The following is a 12,282-nucleotide window of genomic DNA, read 5'->3' on the forward strand; positions in this document are numbered from 1 at the left end:
ATGTATTACTCTGCACCTTAAGGATAGGTGGGCTTCACCCTTCTCAGGCAAACATACGCGCGCGCGCACACACACACGCACACACACACACACACACACACACACACACAAACGTGTGCGCGCCCAGGAAGACAGTGGAACTTGACCCTGTTCCCAACTCTGGACTCATTACAACTGGATCAGTGTGTCCCCTCTTCACCTCGATCCCGGTCCGGGGATGCGGGGAGGGGGGAGGGAGATAATAAAAAGAAAGCCAAAACGAAAAAGAAAAGTTAATCAGTACAGCAAGGCGAGGTCTTTGGGTTTCTCATTCAACATCTCTCTCTCTCTCTCTCTCTCTCTCTCTCTCTCTCTATACATATATATGTACACACACACACACACACACACACACACACACACACACACACTTTGGTCCCAGGGGAACTGCAAAGCTTCATCTCCCAGTCTTGAGTGGTTCCAATCAGCTCAGCCAGGAAGAGGCGCCAGAAATGGGGCGATCCTGAAGGAACAAGGAGTCGCCCCGCGGGCTAAGTATTCGGAGGTGCTCTCTCACCTCTGCCAGTCTGGCTGGTGCAGCTCCGCGCCCTCCAGTGAAGTCCCAGAAGCCGCTAAGTTTAAAGTGAACCAAGGATGGAAGCACGCTCTCTCCGCCTTCCTCAGGGAGCTCTGGGACTCAGTCCCCTGCAGGATCTTACCTTGGGCTTATCCGGAACCCCCTGTTTTCACTTCGGGAGACTTAAAGCCGCGGGGGCAGCGCTGCTGGTTGTAGGGGAGAAGCTCCTGGACTGCAGCGGTGGCCGCGGATGCAGGTGTCCGCGCTGTCCCGCTGGTTTATTTTTTGGGAGGCACCACCGCACAGTCCAGCTGCTGGGCGAGTGTGATCCTCCAGTTCTCGAACTCGGATCAGCCGGCGCCTTGGGGCTCCGCAGAGCTCCCCCCAGAACCCCGGACGCCGCGCCAACCGCCTACTTGGGGAGAGGAGGCGCCGTGGCAACAGCAGCTTCAGAGCCGCGCTTCTTCGGAACAAATCGGCCAGAACTGTTGCGGGGATTTCCAAACCCGGGGCTGGACTCCGAGTCTGGCGGGCATAGAGGGGGAACAGAGGAGAGGGAGGAGGAGAGACGACAAGTACCACCCGCCGGTTTCTTCCCGAAGGTGGCAGCTGTGTGGGTCCTGCTTACGGTGGTTGCCCTGTAAGCACTTTGGGGAGCCCGTCGGTGAGTTTGAGCATGAGCTTCTGTGCATCGCAGAGCAACGCTAAAGCCGGGGCTCTACCGGTAGCAGAACGCGAGAGCGCCCTATCCAAGGGGACTACTAGCACGTGGCTTCCCCAGTCGGCCACGCAGAGGCCCCCGAAAGCCAGCTTCCCTCTGCAACCTCCAGCTCTCCTGTTCTCTTTGGATTCCGGCTGGCGTCCGGGCCAGCTGGGCGGGGTGCTGCGGGGCGAGGCGCTCTGCTGGGAACGAGGACCACGTGCTGGGAAAGGGTTCCCCGGTTCCACCTGAAAGTAACGGCGTGATTTCATTGGGGGTTTCCAGGGGGAAGCCCTTTCCCGCTGGAGGGAGTGAGGGTAGAGGGTCTTGGCGAGAAGGTCCGGAGAGCAGTGGCAGAGACTCGAGAAAAGCCAAGCCCTCCCCGTGGGGCCCTGTCTAGCGCCTAGCGATCTCCCCACCCCTTCTCTTTTCTGATTCAGGCCGGTGCCCAGTTCCCGTGGCTTTAGTGGTCAGGCTCGGCTTATGGTGACTATTGGGCTTGCTTTCTACCCTTGATATGCTAAAATGTGGACAACAGATGAACCCAGTTGGTTCTCAGATATAAATGTTCTTTTCACCTTCCACTTCCAAGAAACTCTACCACCCACTATGCTACTAAGGGGACACGGGGAGCTGGTCGCAGGTGGCTAAGATCCCAAGCCAGCAGTCCTGGGTCTCAGATTTGTCCGGCGGGTTATAACGAATGGATTTTCCACCACCGTCAGTCGTTGGCTAACCCGGCGACAATCCCTTTATACCACAAGGTGGGGCAGTGGGCGGTCAGCAAGTCCCCCCTCGGGAGGAGTTCGGAACCCTCTGGAAGTTTGCCCCCTGGCTCCAGCTTTTCCGCCCGCCCCTCACCGCCCCCCCATCCGCCCCCCCGGAGCCTGCAACACCCGCGCACTTCCCAGCCCGGGGATTTGCGGGCGCTGCGCCGGCCCTCTCCAGCTGGCAGGGGTAAACCGCTCCGAACCTTCCAGGCTCAGAGGGGCCAGGGCGGCGCGGCGGCCCCCGCGGGGGTCTCCCCTGACTCTCAGTCTGGGCGGCGCGGCAGCTCCCGTCTCGGTGGCGAAGGCCGGGCCCACGGCCGCGCGCCCGCACCGCCTCCTTGCTGCAGCGCGGGGTGCAGTTGCTCGGGGTTGGGCGGTAGCTGTTGCCGGAACACGCCGCCGCGGGGAGCCAAGGACCGGGGCCCGCCTCGGCAGAGGCTGCAGCCGGGGATCTGGGCTGCCAGCCCGGCGCCTGAGCCACGGACTCGCCTGGGTGCCGTGGGCAGCGAGCGGGGCGCTGGGTGCAGCCGCGCGGGCGCGCAGGGAGGCGGTGAGCGTGTGCAGAGCGGCCGGAATCGAGGACTGTGTGTGCGTGCGCGCGAGTGTGCCTGTGTTCCTGCGTGTTTTCCCTTCTCCCTGGAGGATGTGAAGGGCTTCGCAGCTCGCGGTTCTCTTAGGATTCTTGACTTTTCGGAGCTCTGGGCTACGAGCACAACCCACCCACATAATCCATTTTGTAAGATCGGTTTACATCTGGAGTAAAAAGCGCAACTGGACGGGGGTGGGGCCGATAAACGAAACCTTCTGGAAATACGCACACACTCATACCAGAAAGAAACAATGAAAGATCTGGGAAGATTTTCATAACCTTCTAGCGGGTTCTTCCATTTTTTTCCCGAAGGATTCTGGATTTTTTTTTCTGCCTTTCGAAGTCATCTTGGCATTTATTTTTTGTAAGCTGTTCTCCAGATACGTGTGTGTGTGTGCGCGCGCGCGCGTGCGCGCCTATCTGATGCATTTGACTGTCTTTTATCCAACTGCCCAGAAGCAAATGTGTTAACTCGTCTTGCCCTCCGTGTTCAGGCTCTCGAGGGCGGAGGACTCTCAGACCCATTTTCCCTGCTGGATTCGGAGCGGCTACCTGGCTGTGGACCTATGTGTGTGGATCTTTTTACCCAGAGGCTTGGAAAGCGCCGGTATTAACCTGCTTCCAGGTACATCACAAGGTCAACAGAGGGTCCCGCAGCCCTCTTGTTTCTGTGCATCCAGACCTTCCTTTCTTGGCCAGAAGGATATTTACGTTTTGGACCCGTCATTTGAAGCCAAAAGTTTAGCCCTTCCTGCTGGCTCTGATTTCTGTTCAAACAAGGTAACAAGGATAGCTTTTAAAACTGCTTAACAAAATCCCCGGCTCCTCCTCAACCTTTCCTCGGTTCCCTCCTCCCCGTCAAAATGTCACCAGCTCTTGAATTATGTGGATTTGGGTTGGAGGAGAACTTGAAGGAAACATGATCTACCGGCGATGGCTATGTCAGACCACTCTCTCTGCTGCCCTTGGTCCGGTGGGCATCCAAGCCGATCGTGAGAAGGGCCTGTCCCCTCCTTGTTGCCTCCTCCCCGTGTTGTGCTGGGTGTGCGTGTGCAAGTGTGAATGCGAGTGCGCGCGCGCCTTGGTGCGAGTGTGTGTGTGCTTCTGAGTGTGTGTGTCTGAGTGTGCGTGAGCGGCCGCCCTGTCTCTGCCCGCTCCCTGGGCGCAGAAACGTGGGTTTCATGGGGCGATCGCCGCGGATTCCCCACCCAGCGCGACCTGCAGGCAGCGGCATCAGTGGCAGAAGCCATCTCTCGGACTCCCTAGGATGCAGGGGCTGAGCTATGGCAAAGGGCAGCCGAAGTGAGGAGAGAGACCCGTGTCGGACTGTGAAAGCCACCTGGAGCCACCTTGCCGGAATCGTACCTGCGGGCAGAAAGTACTCCTACTACGGTCTTTTCCTCTAGAGGCACCAGGTAACAAGCAAAAGACTACTTGCCTCACCCAGTTTCCTTATGATCTTGTTTCTAATGTCTTATCTGCATTGCAGGCTACTTTACTTATTAATGTTTTGAAAATTATTAGCAGCTGGGTATCCAAGGGCGTTCCCTGATGTTGCAATATAATTCTAGTAGGCGGGCTATAAATCTATACCTGAGCACTTAATCTAGCAGTGAAAGCTAAGGGAATATGGATACACTCCGCTGTAGCAGATGTTTTCGGAACACTGGGCTTGGTGAACCTCTCTGAAAATGCCAGAGGTTAAAATCCAGTGTTTCCTTCGGGTTATGGTTGTCAGGGACCAGTTGGTATCCAACCCTCCCCAGATTGTGGAGTGCAAGAGGGTGCTTGGTTTCCACCCATTATTTCAGGCCAGGATAATCGTTGACCCTTCCCTACTCCTGGTGCCAGGTTGATTTTCTTTCCTTATCGTGGCAGAGCTTGCCAGATCCTTTAGTAGTTGTAAATTACACATCTGGAGACTTTAATCCCAAATGGAGTTTTTTGTAACTTGCTTTGTCTTTGCATGGAAGGAAATTCATTGCTGTTGTTGTTGTGTGTGTGTGTGTGTGTGTGTGTGTGTGTTTGTGTATTGAGATATGGTTTTTAATTGTGAGGGTTGCTTTTAATGTAGCAAAATAGATCCATGAAAGAAGTCATTTGTATATCTAGAGGAGCCAGGCTAAAACCATAACCACCACCTCAACACCACCCCAGCTGTATTGTCTCAGTTGTGGAGAGGGGCTTGTGTGCAGTAGTTTGTGTGTGTGTGTGTGTGTGTGTGTGTGTGTGTGTGTCTGTATAGCATGTAATTTTGTAAATTCTTGATTTACAAGGAGTAGGGTGTAATTGTGACTGCCTAATTAATGTATTGGGTCTGAATGTTAAAATGGAGATTCCCATGGCCAGCTGAGGTAGAGCAAATTTAGTGAACTTCCAAAGCACCTATTTCTCATTCCTTTTTTCCATCACCTCCTTGTCCCCTACAAAAAAAAAAAAAAAAAAAAAAAAAAAATCCACTCCCTTCTCAGGGCATTAGGATTAGCAAGACAGAGCACTTCCAAAGTAGTCTCATCAATATTTCATTCCATCGTGGAGGTGGTCTGAATAATTCAGCGGAGGAGTGCTCGTCTGTCTCCAGCCTCCCAGCGCTGCTGGATGGCTGCACCCAGCAGAGGGTTTGGCCAGGCCCAGCACCGGGCACCCTGCTCTAGGAGACAGTGGCTGGGACTGCTACTAGGGTTTCTCTTTGCTGAAGCCGCTTAGAAGAGTGTAGGGGCACTGCCTGCTATTCCTCTTGCAGCTGCATTTTGATAGATATCCATATGATGGCATTTGCAGACTACAAGCTGGCCCTTAGCTTGCTCCTCTGGCTTGATGTCCTGGACTCCTCTGGAGTCTGGGCTCGGCTGCTGCTGCAGCCCTCACAGGCTGGTGGTGCTACAAAGCCATATATGCAGCCGGCTTGGGGGCTGGGCTCCTCCACTGCAGCTGCCAGGCCCTCCTTGACACTTTCTTGGGGCGGGGCAGGAGAGCTCAGCGGCCCCCTGGCAGAGCGGGCACATCTTTGCTGAGGTGGCTCCTTGGATATGAGAAGGAGGTAAAGAGAGGCATGGAGGGCATTGATGTCCTGGGCCTGCAACCCTCATCCCCTTGTGAATGAATATTCAAGAACGTAGAATAAAAGCTTGCTGCAAAAATGCCTTGATATTCAAATAGGATTTCTCAGGATTCAAAACCTGAAACTAAGTGCTTTTTCCTATACTTCCATTTGTTTCTTCTCTCCCCTCACATCCTCTGGATTGAATCAAGCTCATTTATACACCTGCTTTATCCTCAGTTGGAATACTAATGGAAAGACTACTACACCATCCCCTTCACCCCAGGCCCAGTGAAGATGAAGGAGATAGGGCCACTTTAAAGACAGATTTGCTCTTAACTTCAAGCTCTGGTGAGAACCAAGAAAGGATATAGAGGGTAACTCAGATTTAACAGAAAAGCAGGTCCCCACTCTACCTTCTGAAGACTCAAGGTACTGCCTGCATAAAACTAAAAAATTCTTGGGAATTTGGGAAAAAATAAGTGATTTTTTTTTTCTTTTAGTGAATTTATTGGCATTTCTCCCATCACTCAGAAAATCCTAGACAGAAAACTGACTTCTGTACACTACAAATCTGACAAGGACACCTCTTTGTCCCCCAAATTTCTCCAGAATATTATTACAACAGAAGCTATATCATTTGTAATATTTGTTAACAAATAAGGCATACCTGTTTGGAGTGTGCCCAAGAAAGAAGGGCTGCTGGTGGAGCATACAAGTACTTGGGACAATAATGAAATAATCTTTTCCCTCTTCATTTCACTTTTTTTTTTTTTTTTTTTTTTTTTTTTTTGCCTTTTCTCACTAAGGAGCTAAGGATTTAGTGAATTGTAGGTCAAGTCGTGGCCTTCTACCCTCATCCTCAGGGGTTTAGGTGAAATGTCATAACCATAAACACCTGCTAGCACAGAGTTTCATGTATAGAAGTTCCTAAAAAATGGACATTTCTGCCTCTCTTTGCTTTTCCTGTCTGGAGAGACAGAACTGTGCAAACCAATTTGGAGATCTGAGTCCTCTGTGCTTGTTAAGCATTTGTCCTTAGAGCTGGCTTGGCTCTTTAGCAGGTTAAGACTGACAGGTGTTGATAGGAAATTTCTCAGCAAAATCTTCCTTCCTTGTAAGCCCTCTTATGGTCCCTATTAAGAGGGCAGAGTAATAAGAAAGCCAGGACACCCATGGGAACCAATGTGAGCATATAGGCAGGTGGAAAGAAGTTGTCATTTGACTTCTGTCCCCCAGACCATTTCTTTTAGTCATTTTCCCATTTCTTTTTTCAAGAAGGGAATGACCTTGAGCAACACCAGTCTTCTGTGTTTCACACATGTCTTTTTCTCCCACAGGCATGTGATATATACATATAGGAACACACACACCCCTCATTTTTGAAATGTGAGATTTCTGTGCTTATGTGTTTTGGGATGGGTTCATCAGGATATATCTGACAGATACCAGACAGAGGTGATTTTCTTTCTTTTTTTTTTTTCTCAAGAGGGATGGCAACAACTGTGATCATTTGAGGGAAAAGTGCCCCACCCTTTCCCTCTCTTCTATTATTTTTGTCTCCTCTATCATTAAATGTATTAGTGTAAAGCAGTATCTTGTTATGGTATTTTATGTAAATGACCATCATATATTATATCTGCTTTTTATCTTTTCATTAATGACCAACAGTTCCTTGGTCCATTTAAACCAGTGCTCTGTTTCCTCTTGCTGCTTTAGAAGCACTTTTGGCTTCATAGTTTTGCTGAGTTTTCTAGCTGGTGAAATTAGGACCTTGCTTTCTGCTGATACTATTGCTGTGTTCTTATGTGGTTGGGATGAGATGCTTGCAGGTATCAACCAAGGTTCCTGCTTCTGCATGAAACTACTACATAATAGCTCATGAGTATTCAGTTATATTAGGAGTATTCAGTTATATTATATTAGCAATAAACATTGCTAATACGTTGTGTGTGTGTGTGTGTGTGTGTGTGCACGTGCGTGCCAATTTTGGAGTTGGAGGAAGCAGGCTACTTGAAATTTTCTAAAGGCTTAGCTGGCTAATCTATTCACTAATTCCAGTGGTTTTAATTTCCTCTTTACCCAGAAATGTAATATATTGCCAATACTTTCAGAGTTTTGTGTATGATATAATCTGTTATAAGTTCCATGTTTCATTGAAGTATAAAGATATAAATTTAGGCTTTTAAATAGATGTGATTGTGACCTCCTAGGACAACTGACTAACAGGGAATTTTGCTAAATAATTCCATTGACACACGTGTATACTTTGCCTTGTTCAGTAAATTTAGAGAGTGAGACTACACATTATATTTCTACAGCCCACATTTTTATTCCTGTGGCATCCTTTAATCATTGAGGACTATTTAAAACCTAAGGCAGAATAATTTGTCCATGGCTTGGTGTGTGTATGGTGAAATTAGGAAGTACTGTGTTTATAAGTATTGAAGCTATTCTGGTTAGAGGCAAACCATTTTTATTATGCTCTATTAACATAAATTATAAGTAATTATGAAAACCCCAAATTTATATAAGTATAAAAAGAGATAGAAATATAAGGATTTAATGCAGAGATAGTTAATGCTATATTGAAACTTTTATATCAGATTATCCTAATAGATACTGTTCTGATAGAGTGCTACTAAATGAACTATGACATGATTTAATACTAATTATTAAGATGGTTAACAAGTGATAGAATATTACGGTGGAGTTACATAGTTTTATAAATGAACTATCATTTTACTGATACCAAGTAAATCATATGAAAAGGCTTTATTATTAAAACTACAAACTATTTTTGTAAGGTTTCTAGGAAATTTGCTTTGATTATTAAAGTTACAAACTTGGTCACTTTGAGAGGAAAATGTCAATTGATTAATTTGGGTCTTCCTCAAAAATATTTTTATGAAAGAAATCTGTTTAGTCATAAATTTTCTGCTCTTCTTTTCTTTGTGGTTGAATATATGTAATTCATTATTTTAAAAAACTCCCAATGAAGTATTTTGAAATTGGTGTTATTATAATCCTTGTGAAGAATAATTGCAGAATTTCCATTCAATAATGCATCAATTTTAGATTTAACAAAAAAGGCTCTAAAAGAAGTAATAAGATACATAAAGCTACAGGATCATTTTTTCCCAACTCTGGGAACAGTTCCTTAATTCTTAGAAAAAGAATAAAAGAAAACACTAATTAGATCAATATATACTCAATTAGAACCACTGTATTTTATCAGGGATAGAAGCCAAAACAGTGTTGTTTAAGTTACTGTATTTTCACTTTGCTTGCACAGTTCCTTTGAGGAAATGCTAAAGAGTCCAGGGCACACAAGTTTCTCTCTGGATTCCATTCCCCATGTAGACTTCTCATTTCCTGTCCAGAAGTAGGTTTTCATGAACCTTAGTAGTGTCACTTCCAAAGTTATAGGATGCTTGCATTAAAGTGATTTACTAGTGGGGACATATCAATTCTGTAACCATGAAAACGAACTTTTTCTATTTTCTTTGGAAGAACAGGCTGTGGTATATATTTCTCAGTAATTAACACTTTTTGTTATTTTTTTTCTCATGGTGTAAAATGAGGTTATGAGATGATTTATGTGCACTTGTCTTATTAGTGCTAAGGCATTTGTATAGGAACATTAAAATTCATATAATTTATATGGCAACATTGAACACAGCATTGAGTAGTATGTATGCTTTATTCTACATGGAGAAAGATAATTATATCACTAATAGTCACAGGTATTTTAGTTTGAAATGCCTCATTTAATAGAAATGTGCCTCCCTGGACACTGAGAATTTAGGGTTATTTATAAGAATTATGGAGAGTACTTGCCATGTTTTGACTGTTCAAATATTAGGCACTTTAAAAACATATAACTAGACATTGGATCCTGACCTCAAGGAACTTGTTTTCTTAGTAATATGAAACATATAAACAATGCATATGCTTGAAAGTAACTGATATTTTCAATTATATTTTGATATTTTATGTTTGTAGTAGGAGAGAGAGGAAATAAAAAAATTGTAACTGTGTTTTGTGGAGGATGGTGTATGCAGTGGTTAGAAGCATGAACTTGGGGATTTCACAAACCTGTGTCTCAGGCCTGTGTAATCTTGAGCAAGTCTTATAACCTCTCTGAGCCTTGGTGTCCTCACCTCTAAAATGAAGCTAATAATAAAAGACACACTTAGTTGCTACCATCTCATCATTAGCAATCTATCTATAATAATAAAAGCATAATATGCTCATTAGACTGGACGTCCTTCCAGACAACTTTCCAGACGAAGCAAGGGCTGCTGCAAGGGAAGCACAGGTTCCGGGTGCCAGAGGGAATCCGGTGCTGGCAGGCTGGCAGTCAGGGGATTGAAGGCCTACTCTTGCACAAATTCCGTGCATCAGGAATATATATATGCCTAAGCTACCATTCAACCATTGGACTGGTAGCTATGATGCACACTGACCACCAGGGGGCAGATGGTCTGACCGGTAGGTTAACTTGCTGCTGGGGTCAGGCTGATCGGGACTGGGCGAGATGGGCCACACACACCTTGGAAAAATCCATGCACCCAACGGTTTTGGCCCAATCCCTACAAGACAGGCCAAAGGACCCCACAATCAGGCCGGGGAGGGACCACAGGAGGGCTCCAGAGTGTGTCCGGCCCATCTCGCTCAGTACCAGTCAGGGCCGCCTGGCTGGGGAGGGACCCCACTGGTGCACAAATCCATGCACCAGGCCTCTAGTTATGAGCATAAAAGAGAAATTAAAGGGTATAGTAGTTGGATAGGTTAAGGCTTATATTTTGGAGCAGTGGTTCTCAACCTGTGGGTCACAACCCCTGAAAATACATCCTGCATATCAGATATTTACATTATGATTCATAACAGTAGCAAAATTATAGTTATGAAGTAGCAACAAAAATAATTTTATGGTTGGGGGTCACCACAACATGAGGAACTGTATTAAAGGGTTGCAGCATTAGGAAGGTTGAGAACCACTGTTTTGGAGGGTCATAGACTCTCAGAATTCCAAGGAATTCTAAAGCCAAACCAAGGGTCATATAGTCCAGTGTCTTCAGTCACTAAGCAGAAGATATAAAGCTGGAAAATTGACTGGGTTTAAGACATTGTAGGCTGGACAATCTCTGTACACCATAGAGTGTAAGACTTACCCAAGACATTAACATTTAAATTTATTTTAACCTTTGTTGGGTCTGTCATTGTGAAATTTTTGTGTTAGTCTTAAAATTTTCTCTAAAGCCAGGTTGGTCATCTTGACTAAGCTTGAGAACCCTCAGTGATTCTAAAATCACTCCACCTAAAGTAGAATATTCCATTTTTGAATAGGCATATTACATAATTTCTTTTTTTCATTAAACCAAAAATCTGGCATCCTGTGGCTTGTAATTAATTTTATTATAGAAGGAGGGGTACACAATAAGCCTAATTCCCATGACAGTACCTCAAATATTTAAACTGACTTATTTGAGATCCCCAAACCATGATTGCTCTGCTTTTGATTAAATCTAACTCTGGACACAAACTGATCATGATTTTAAGCCCTATTATCTTTTACACTCAATAAATGTTAGCTATATGTCTTCATCATCACTCTATTCTAGATGGACTTCATTTTTTTTGCCTCACTTTTAATTGAAGCATGGTACCAGTGCCAACAAAACACATGTGATGATTAGCACAGAGTTGAGCAGGGCCATCATTTCTTTGTTTTTGGAACAGAGAAAGCAGGTATACATGGTTTAACTCTCCATCTGCATTCATGCCAAATATTATTTGATTAATTACTATTTTTCTTTTGAGCCTGGACAAGGCCTTGGAGTCCTATGGTGATTGCCACAGAAAAGAGGGTTAGGGGGAGGTAGAAGAGGGTACGGGGGAGATACATGGTGATGGAAGGTAACCTGACTTGGGGTAGGAAACCCAGAATACAATATACAATGATATCTTATAGAATTATACACATAAAACTTCTATAATTTTATTAACCCAATAAATTTAATGAAAAAATTAACATACCTCTGGGATGTTACAATTTGTCTATCCAAGTTTGGCCACAACTTTAAGAGTATTTGCCATTCTGAGTCTAGACACTAGTAAAAATACCTATGTAAACCAAAATTAATTTCAGAATATAAGAAGGAATAAAATACATTTATTTGAGCAAAAAGGAGCTACAGTCCAGGAGATACTGATTCAGGTAACAACCTAAACTAGGGAGGCCATCTTTTATAATAGAAGTTTCTATCCAGGTTCTTAAGTTCATTTTATATAAAAGTTTTCCATATTGTGCGATTCTTATTGGACAGGGCAGGTCTCAGTCTGTTGGTAGAAAGATAAAATCAGGGTTTTCCTGCAGTTTTCAGACTTTATAAACAAGTGAGGCATTTTTCGGGAAGCTGAGAGTTCAGTTGGAGGTTCTTCCTGGTGTACGGGAGGAGCTCCTCTCAGCAAACAGGCACTAGGCTCGTATTGTGTATAAATTTGGGGCCTTTAGTTGACCATGGAGAGTATGTTTTAGCAGATGAATTTCTTCTCAGGGTTCACATCAAATGAATCTTCTCTAGGTCCATACCTGAGCCCACTTTCTCAATGATTTGCTTA

General features: G+C 45.4%; 1 protein-coding gene across 3 annotated transcripts in view; it reads left to right on the forward strand.

Moving 5' to 3' along the window:
* The first annotated feature begins 2,149 nt into the window (after positions 1 to 2,149).
* The window catches only part of LRFN5 (leucine rich repeat and fibronectin type III domain containing 5), a 297,089-nt gene continuing 286,956 nt past the window's right edge, over positions 2,150 to 12,282 (forward strand). For all 3 annotated transcript variants that reach the window (XM_036346671.1, XM_036346682.1, XM_036346663.1), the window contains exon 1: positions 2,150 to 4,030. The gene's annotated coding sequence lies outside the window, so the exon portion shown is untranslated. The remainder of the gene's footprint in view (positions 4,031 to 12,282) is intronic.

Source organism: Myotis myotis, unplaced genomic scaffold, assembly GCF_014108235.1.
Source record: "Myotis myotis isolate mMyoMyo1 unplaced genomic scaffold, mMyoMyo1.p scaffold_m19_p_1, whole genome shotgun sequence".
In the NCBI taxonomy this organism is placed as follows: Eukaryota; Metazoa; Chordata; class Mammalia; order Chiroptera; family Vespertilionidae; genus Myotis; species Myotis myotis.